Genomic DNA, 10,355 nt, shown 5'->3' on the forward strand with positions numbered 1-10,355 from the left:
AACTTCCATCATTTCATGACTATTTCCTCCTGATGTTGTAGTGACAATGTTGAGGCATTACATTCTTTACATCACATGTAATCTTTATTATGCTTTAGATACAGTCTAGATGCTGTAGATGCATACTTATTATGGAGCTACCAGGGGTCTTTGGATGTAATGTATGTAATGTATGTAGGGTTGCCACCTTTCTTGCAAAAAATACCAACCATGCTAATTTGCATAAATAATTATATATGCATGACATCACAGGATACACATATCGCTTCTCGGCCTTTTGGCTAAGATCAAGTGTAGTATCTGTTCTTATCAGTTTTCATGCCGGTGGCAAACTACGCCGGTATGGGGCTGGTGGGGATAGATGCTGCATGGAGGGTGCAGGTGTACCAGGGCTTTCCGGGTCTGGTTCTGAGGAATCAGCTCGACGGCTGCCCCGATGTGACCTGTTCCCTCCGGGTCTCGCCATGAGGCTGAGAGGGTCTAGAGCCGAGATACTTTTGTGCCTCGGGGAGTGGTGACCCCGAGGTGCCGAAACTCACTAGGTATACTGGCTCACTGAGTTGAAGCACGGGCACCATAATCTCTTCACCTTGTGACACTCACCTCTTGATTCCCGGCCTTCTGGCTAGGATCAGAGAAATTTTTATAGATCCGGCCGGATGTCCGGGCAGTATATCTGCACACATTCACTTATTTATTTCTTTTTGTCTCACTGTGTCACTTTTTGCGTGTTGTGTGTTCACAGGATTTGTCAGGATGCTGTAGCCCTTCTGGGTGTCCCTCCTGGCGGTCTAGGGGAGGTGTGTGGCCATTAGGTTCCGCACCTCCCTGCAAACACCCAGGGTCCTCCTGCTTTGGCAGGGTACCTACCGTTATCGGCTCTGCGGGCAGATACCTTGGCTAACGCCAAGGGGGATGCCGGGAGCATTTGTGGTCTCCTAGTAGCTTCGGCGAAAAGGGACATCGAACCTGGAACCTCGCAGGTACCTTTTGGTCCGGAGGCGAAGGGTAAGGTTTTTTGGGGGCCTCTTCCTATCGGAGAAGGGCTTGCGATAGACCGCATCCTTTGTGCACGTTTATTTTAGTGTAACACGTTTGCACTTTTTATTGCACTTTGGGTGATTCGAGAGCATGTTCCTCGGCTCTTTGATAAAAAAGAAAAAATCACAGAATACACATATGTGGAGAAAATTTTGTCCTATTCTGACCCGTATAACTTTTTTTATTTCTCCTTATACGGGCCTGTTTTGTGCCCTGATCTATAATTTTTTACGGTACCATTTTTGTTTTGATGGCTTTTTTAAATTAAATTCAGGAGTTGCAGTTAGTTACTAAGTACAACTCCCAGCATGCCTTGATACAGCCTGTGGCTCAGCAGCTGCCCCAAAAGAAAACTACAACTCCCAGGATGCCCAGACAGCCGTTGGCTGAAAGTTGTAGTTTTGCAACAGCTGGAGGCTCTCAGGTTGGGAAACACTGGTATAGTATATAGTGCAACATTCCGGGAGTTGGAGGATTGGTTGGATGAATTCCGGTCATTGCATCGCCGGTATTTTTAATATAAAAATACCGTCAGGGTCTCCAAAATACCAGGTGGCAACCCTAAATGTATAGTGAAAAGAAGATGCTTCTAGTGAGCTGACTCCTTCCCTGGCCTGCACTGTATCAGCAATCACTACACTTTGCATTTACAAGAGGATCACAATTTCATAATAAAAAAAAAATATATATATGTATCAGTATAATAATCACAGAAACAACCTCATTCCTAAGATTTGGGCCTCTCTAAGTACCGAGCCAGATTTAAAGGGGTACTCCCCTGGGGAAAAAAATTTTTTAATCAACTGATGCCAGAAAGTTAAAAAGATTTGTAAATTACATCTATTTAAAAATCTTAATCCTTCCAGTACTTATCAGATGCTGTATACTACAGAGGAAGTTGTATTTCTTTCTGGAGTCCTTTTCTGCCTGACCACAGTGCTCTCTGCTGACACCTCTGTCCATTTTAGGAACTGTCCAGAGCAGGAGAAAATCCCCATAGCAAACCTATCCTGCTCTGGACAGTTCCTAACATGGACAGTGGTGTCAGCAGAGAGCACTGTGGTCAGGCAGAAAAGAAATCCAACTTCCTCTGTAGTATACAGCATCTGATAAGTACTGGAAGGATTAAGATTTTTAAATAGATGTAATTTACAAATCTTTTTAACTTTCTGGCACCAGTTGATTAAAAAATTTTTTTTTTCCAGAGGTGGGTCAATTGGCGCAGGTACAAGTGCCCTACAGGGGGCGTAATCATCAAATGGAACCAATATTACTGCGCTTCACTATTTCAGGGCATGGAGTATATTTGTAAGAGAACATTGTCAAATACATAAAGAACAGACAGGTCGGGCAATGACCTATCTCCAGGTAAAAATGTGACACCAAATTCTTGAAACTGCTGCAGCCCAAAGCAGTGGCGAATTGTTGCCCCTCCCGTACTATAGCATAATGATGCGGGAGCTGTCAGCTGTCCCGCTCCATCACTCCCTCACCTTTCTCACACGCTGCTCCATTCTTGCAGTGAGAGCCGCGGGGACGCCATCCACGGCAGGCCAGCGCGATAACATCACATCAATGCGCCGGCACCCGGAGATCACTTCCCTGCGGCTCTCACACTGCAAGAACGGAGCAGCGTGTGAGAAAGCTGACAGCTGGAGAGAGCTGCTCGAGCGCGGCATGGGACAGGGGAATTATGAAGACTTGGGGGGGAGGGGGGAATGCACAGAAAAGGGCAAATTATAAGTGAGGGGCACATGTCAGGGGGGCATTATATGTGAGGGGCACAGCACAGGGTGCATTATATGCGAGGGGCACAGGACAGAGGACATTATTTATTATGTGGGGGGGGGGAACAGGACAGGTTATAATTATATGTGAACAGGATTAGGCATTATTACTATATATGAGGGGCACAGAGTGTTTTGCATTTCAGAGGGATAGTCCGACATTTATCTTTGTAGGTGGAAGTGAAGCATTTTTCTACACCTTTTTTGTGTGCTGGGGATGTGTAGGAGCACCAAATGTATTAAAAGGTAGCAGAGCATTTCATACATTTTGTGCAGGTCACATTTTCTTAAATTTCACTCTTTACATACACCAAAAAACTAAGCTAAGTCTGGGCTGGTGTAGTTTTAGAGACTTTTTGGTGGTTTTGCGCCTTTTTTGTGCCTTTTCGCAAAAAGGCACAGTTCATAAAATCCTTCCATATCACGTGTATTGCAAAAATCAGTGGATTGCAACTCAAGCGCAAAAAAAGGCGCAAATAAACCCTGCTTGTGCCTTTTTTGCACCATATTTAGACACAAGAAACAGTCTAAAGACAATTACAGTGGTCCCTCAACATATGATGGTAATTGGTTCCGGGAGGACCATCATATCTTGAAACCATCATATGTTGAGTACATATCTCTATGGAAAACTGGTAATTGGTTCCTGAGTCCATGAAATTTCAACCAGGGGCCAGGCCTGAGGTGGGGGCTTTGGGCCAGGCCCGAGGTGGGGGCTATGGGCCAGGCCTGGTGGGGCTTTGGGCCAGGCCCGAGGTGGGGGATTTGGGCAAGGCCCGAGGTGGGGGCTTTGGGCCAGGCCTGGTGGGGCTTTGAGCCAGGCCTGGTGGGGCTATGGGCCAGGCCTGGTGGGGCTTTGGGCCAGGCCTGGTGGAGCTTTGGGCCAGCGCTGGTGGGGCTATGGGCCAGGCCTGGTGGGGCTTTGGGCCAGGCCTGGGGATTTGTGCTGCGCTTAAGAGAGGGGGGTTAACGCTACCGCTGCCATGGGGTGAGGGGTTAACTTGACCCTTCACCCCATGGCAGCGGCAGTTTTATCGCTGCCGCTGGGTGAGGTGAGGGGTTAATGCCGCCGCTGCCATGGGGTGAGGGGTTAACGCCGCCACTGCCATGCAAATGAGCACTCACCAGCTCCACGTCTTCCTCTCCCGGCGGCGCTCCTCGATTGAGGCGCAGGCCAGCAACGTCACTGTCATGTGACAATACATTGTCACATGACAGGGAGGATCCGCGCGCCGCAAGGAGGCTGCACCGGCATCACGGGGGTTAGCTGCATCGGCATGCACCGGTATGTACTGTAAACCTGCTTAATAGCCCAGCAGAAGTCCGGCAGCAGCTGCGGCAGCCAGCGCCACGGGAGGACCGCAAATTTTAATGATGGCCCCGACAAAAAGTATCGGATGTCGATACTGCTTTCAACTTACGATGGCCTCTGAGGGGCCATCGTATGTTGAAAATAATGTATGTCGAGGCCATCGCATCTCAAGGGATTACTGTATACATGTCGGCCATAGTGTATATGGAATTTTTGGGGTAGTATGGTTTTTATGGGCCACAATACATTACGGTATTGTATTCAGAGCGTGCATGGCAAGGTTATATTCAGAGAGCACAGTATGATGTAGTATTATATTCAGAGAGCACAGTATGTGGAAGTATTATATTCAGAGAGCACAGTATGTGGAAGTATTATATTCAGAGAGCACAGTATGTGGTAGTATTATATTCAGAGAGCACAGTATGTGGTAGTATTATATTGAGAGAGCACAGTATGTGGTAGTATTATATTCAGAGGGTTCAGTGTGTTGTAGTATTATTTTCAGAGGTTACGGTGTGTGACGATTTTATATACAGCGGGTACAGTGTGTCAGAATTATATTCAGAGGCTGTTTGCCAGTATTAGGATACAGTGTTTGGCAGTATTATTATAATTATTGTTTTCATATAGAGGATCAGAATCCACTGACATAGTGAGGAACCATCTGGGCGTAAAGTTCTGCTGAGGAAACATTTAGCTGGAACAAGTCCTGGCGGTATGTACTATCTGAATTAGATAAGGATAGACTATAGAGAAGACGTCACCTGTAGTCACTGATATCATTCTGTATTCTCCCCATTATAGAGAAGACGTCACCTGTAGTCACTGATATCATTCTGTATTCTCCCCATTATAGAGAAGACGTCACCTGTAATCACTGATATCATTGTGTATTCTCCTCACTATAGAGAATACATCACCTGTAGTCACTGAGAATACACAATGATATCAGTGATTACAGGTGACGTCTTCTCTATAGTGAGGAGAATACACAATGATATCAGTGACTACAGGTGACGTCTTCTCTATAGTGAGGAGAATACACAATGATTTCAGTGATTACAGGTGACGTCTTCTCTAAAGTGAGGAGAATACACAATGATATCAGTGACTACGGGTGACGTATTCTCTATAGTGAGGAGAATACAGAATGATATCAGTGACTACAGGTAATGTATTCTCTATAGTGAGGAGAATACACAATGATATCAGTGATTACAGGTGACGTCTTCTCTATAATGGGGAGAATACAGAATGATATCAGTGACTACAGGTGACGTCTTCTCTATAATGGGGAGAATACAGAATGATATCAGTAACTACAGGTGATGTCTTCTCTATAGTCTATCCTTATCTAATTCAGATAGTACATACCGCCAGGACTTGTTCCAGCTAAATGTTTCCTCAGCAGAACTTTGCGCCCAGATGGTTCCTCACTATGTCAGTGGATTCTGATCCTCTATATGAAAACAATAATTATAATAATACTGATATCATTGTGTATTCTCCTCACTATAGAGAATACATCACCTGTAGTCACTGATATCATTCTGTATTCTCCTCACTATAGAGAATACGTCACCCGTAGTCACTGATATCATTGTGTATTCTCCTCACTTTAGAGAAGACGTCACCTGTAATCACTGATATCATTGTGTATTCTCCTCACTATAGAGAAGACGTCACCTGTAGTCACTGATATCATTGTGTATTCTCCTCACTATAGAGAAGACGTCACCTGTAATCACTGATATCATTGTGTATTCTCCTCACTATAGAGAAGATGTCTCCTGTAGTCACCGATATCATTGTGTATTCTCCTCACTATAGAGAAGACATCACCTGTAGTCACTGATATCAGTGTGTATTCTCCTCACTATAGAGAAGACGTCACTAGTAGTCACTGACACCATTGTGTAGTCTCCTCACTATAGAGAAGACGTCACCTGTAGTCACTGATATCATTGTGTATTCTCCTCTCTATAGAAAAGATGTCATCTGTAGTCACTGATATCATTGTGTATTCTCCTCACTATAGAGAAGATGTCTCCTGTAGTCACCGATATCATTGTGTATTCTCCTCACTATAGAGAAGACATCACCTGTAGTCACTGATATCATTGTGCATTCTCCTCACTATAGAGAAGACGTCACCTGTAGTCACTGATATCATTGTGTATTCTCCTCACTATAGAGAAGACGTCACCTGTAGTCACTGATATCATTGTGTATTCTCCTCTCTATAGAAAAGATGTCATCTGTAGTCACTGATATCATTCTGTATTCTCCTCATTATAGAGAAGACGTCACCTGTAGTCACTGATATCATTGTGTATTGTCCTCACTATAGAGAGGACGTCGCCTGTAGTCACTGATATCATTGTGTATTCTTCTCACTATAGAGAATACATCACCTGTAATCACTGATATCAATGTGTATTGTCCTCAGTATAGAGAAGACGCCACCTGTAGTCACTGATATCATTGTGTATTCTCCTCACTATAGAGGAGACATCACCTGTAATCACTGATATCATTGTGTATTCTCCTCACTATAGAGAAGACATCACCTGTAGTCACGGATATCATTGTGTATTCTCCTCACTATAAAGAAGACGTCCGCTGTAGTCACTGATATCATTGTGTATTCTCCTCACTATAGAGAAGACGTCACCTGTAGTCACTGATATCATTGTGTATTCTCCTCACTATAGAGAAGACGTGACCTGTAGTCACTGATATCATTGTGTATTCTCCTCACTATAGAGAAGACGTCACCTGTAGTCACTGATATTATTGTGTATTCTCCTCACTATAGAGAAGACGTCACCTGTAGTCACTGATATCATTGTGTATTCTCCTCACTATAGAGGACGTCACCTGTAGTCACTGATATCATTGTGTATTCTCCTCACTATAGAGAAGACTTCACCTGTAGTCACTGATATCATTCTGTATTCTCCTCACTATAGAGAAGACATCACCTGTAGTCACTGATATCATTGTTTATTTTCCTCACTATAGAGAAGACGTCACCAGTAGTCACTGATACCATTGTGTAGTCTCCTCACTATAGAGAAGACGTAATCTGTAATCACTGATACCATTCTGTAGTCTCCTCACTATAGAGAAGACGTCACTTGTAGTCACTGATATCATTGTGAATTGTCCTCACTATAGAGCAGACGTCACCTCTAGTCACTGATATCATTGTGTATTTTCCTCACTATAGAGAAGACGTTATCTATAATCACTGATATCATTGTGTATTCTCCTCACTATAGAGAAGGCGTCACCGATATCATTGTGTATTCTCCTCACTAGAGAGAAGACGTCACCTGTAGTCACTGATATCATTGTGTATTCTCCTCACTATAGAGCAGACGTCACCTCTAGTCACTGATATCATTGTGTAGTCTCCTCACTATAGAGAAGATGTCACCTGTAGTCACTGATATCATTGTGTATTCTCCTCACTATAGAGAAGGCGTCACCGATATCATTGTGTATTCTCCTCACTAGAGAGAAGACGTCACCTGTAGTCACTGATATCATTGTGTATTCTCCTCACTATAGAGAAGACGTCACCTGTAGTCACTGATATCATTATGTATTCTCCTCACTATAGAGAAGACGTCACTTGTAGTCACTGATATCATTGTGTATTCTCCTCACTATAGAGAAGACATCACCTGAAGTCACTGATATAATTGATTGTTCTCCTCACTATAGAGAAGACGTCACCTGTAGTCACTGATATCATTATGTATTGTCCTCACTATAGAGAAGACGTCACCTGTAGTCACTGATATTATTGTGTATTCTCCTAACTATTGAGAACCCGTCACCTGTAGTCACTGATATTGTGTATTTTCCTCACTATAGAAAAGATGTAATCTATAATCACTGAAATCATTGTGTAGTCTCCTCACTATAGAGAAGACGTCACCTGTAGTCACTGATATCATTGTGTATTCTCCTCACTATAGAGGAGACATCACCTGTAATCACTGATCTCATTCTGTATTCTCCTCTTTATAGAGACAACGTCACCTGTTGTCACTGATATCATTGTGTATTCTCCTCACTATAGAGAAGACGTCACCTGTAGCCACTGATATCATTGTGTATTCTCCTCACTATAGAGAAGATGTCACCTGTAGTCACTGATATCATTGTGTATTCTCTTCACGATAGAGAAGACGCCACCTGAAGTCACTGATATCATTGTGTATTCACACTATAGAGAAGACGTCACCTGTAGTCACTGATATTATTGTGTATTCTCCTCACTATAGAGAAGATGTCACCTGTAGTCACTGATATCAGTGTGTATTTTCCTCACTATAGAAAAGATGTAATCTATAATCACTGATATCATTGTGTAGTCTCCTCACTATAGAGAAGACGTCACCTGTAGTCACTGATATCATTGTGTATTCTCCTCACTATAGAGGAGACATCACCTGTAATCACTGATATCATTCTGTATTCTCCTCTTTATAGAGACAACGTCACCTGTTGTCACTGATATCATTGTGTATTCTCCTCACTATAGAGAAGACATCACCTGTAGCCACTGATATCATTGTGTATTCTCCTCACTATAGAGAAGATGTCACCTGTAGTCACTGATATCATTGTGTATTCTCTTCACGATAGAGAAGACGTCACCTGAAGTCACTGATATCATTGTGTATTCTCACTATAGAGAAGACGTCACCTGTAGTCACTGATATCATTGTGTATTCTCTCACTATAGAGAAGACGTCACCTGTAGTCACTGATATCATTGTGTATTCTCCTCACTGTAGAGAAGACGTCACCTGTAATCACTGATATCATTGTGTATTTTCCTCACTGTAGAGAAGACGTCACCTGTAGTCACTGATATCATTGTGTATTCTCCTCACTATAGAGAAGACGTCACATGTAGTCACTGATATCATTGTGTATTGTCCTCACTATAGAGAAGACATCACCTGTAGTCACTGATATCATTGTGTATTCGCCACCACTATGTCCCATCAGAGCTGGAGTCACTTGTAAGTTTTGCAGTTATGATGGGTGAAACAACAACTCCCAGCATACCCTTACCACATACTTAAGGTCATACTGGGAGCTGTAGTTTTAAATGGTAAAAATTTCTTGAGCACTTCCCCATTCTGTGGCAATTGGTATATTTGATTATTATCCTAGAAATCATTTTCTGCAACACACAACATACTAAAAAAAATCAGGGCCTATATCCCTTAATGTTATGTTTTTGCAAGTATTCATCCAGTTGCTGTTTAAATGTCTGTACAGACTAATAAAACCGCATCTGCAGGCAGAGGATTCCACATCCTTATTGTTCTTACTGTAAAAAACCCTTTCCTTTGCCTTAGATAAAATCTCCTTTCTTCCAGTCTAAAAGTTGCTGAGTTGCCCATAGCAACCAATCAGATCACTTCTTTCATTTTTAAAAGGCCTTGGTTGCTATGGGCAACTGGTCAACCTTTCCTCTGGACAGATTTTGATAAATGTGTGACCATGTGTCCTATGTGTAGTCCTGTTTATGTAAACATTCTAATATATTATACGTAAACTGCTTAAAATTTCTTATGATCTTTGTAATATTGATATATCGGTTTAACCATATCCTATCTGTCCGCAGGGAAAGTCTCTGTGCGGACAGCCGACTCCTAGCGGTGTTTGCAGAAAGAATGAACGTATTCATTCTTTCTGCGGCGACAGAAATTGGATTTTCCGTGCTGGAAACATCTGGCATGGATATTCTGCCGTGAGCACAGCGCAGCAGAATCCTGTTGAATTAAATGGGACTCTGCTACAGCGGAACGCCCGTGCCGAATTCCGCATTGGAAATTCTGACGTGTGAACATGGCCTATGGGTCTTAAACAAGGTTAGGACTGTATGATACATTTAATATTATTGTAAGTACCTTAAGCAGCACCTTATTTTCTGTCCTCCAACACAAAATACTCTAATAGTGCCCCTCCCGAGACTAAACTCTGGATCCACCCCTGGCCCAAAGGGAGTGCTGATGTTGCCATGTGGGAAGAAAACCTGTGGGATAGCTGGCACTTGTGGTCCTATGCCGGTCAAAGTTGAAGTAGCTCTGGTCCCAGTGACACAAGATAGTCCCACTCTCTCGGGGCAGGCACAATGCTGATGGGCCTGTACAGTAGGTGAAGGTGGTAGTAATACAGGA

General features: G+C 43.1%; 1 non-coding gene across 1 annotated transcript; it reads left to right on the forward strand.

Moving 5' to 3' along the window:
- The first annotated feature begins 261 nt into the window (after positions 1-261).
- Positions 262-448, forward strand: LOC130290022 (U2 spliceosomal RNA). Its single transcript, XR_008847491.1, has one exon. It is a non-coding gene; the product is annotated as a U2 spliceosomal RNA (small nuclear RNA).
- The last annotated feature ends 9,907 nt before the right edge of the window (positions 449-10,355 follow it).

This window comes from Hyla sarda, chromosome 8 (assembly GCF_029499605.1).
Source record: "Hyla sarda isolate aHylSar1 chromosome 8, aHylSar1.hap1, whole genome shotgun sequence".
NCBI classification, from domain to species: domain Eukaryota; kingdom Metazoa; phylum Chordata; class Amphibia; order Anura; family Hylidae; genus Hyla; species Hyla sarda.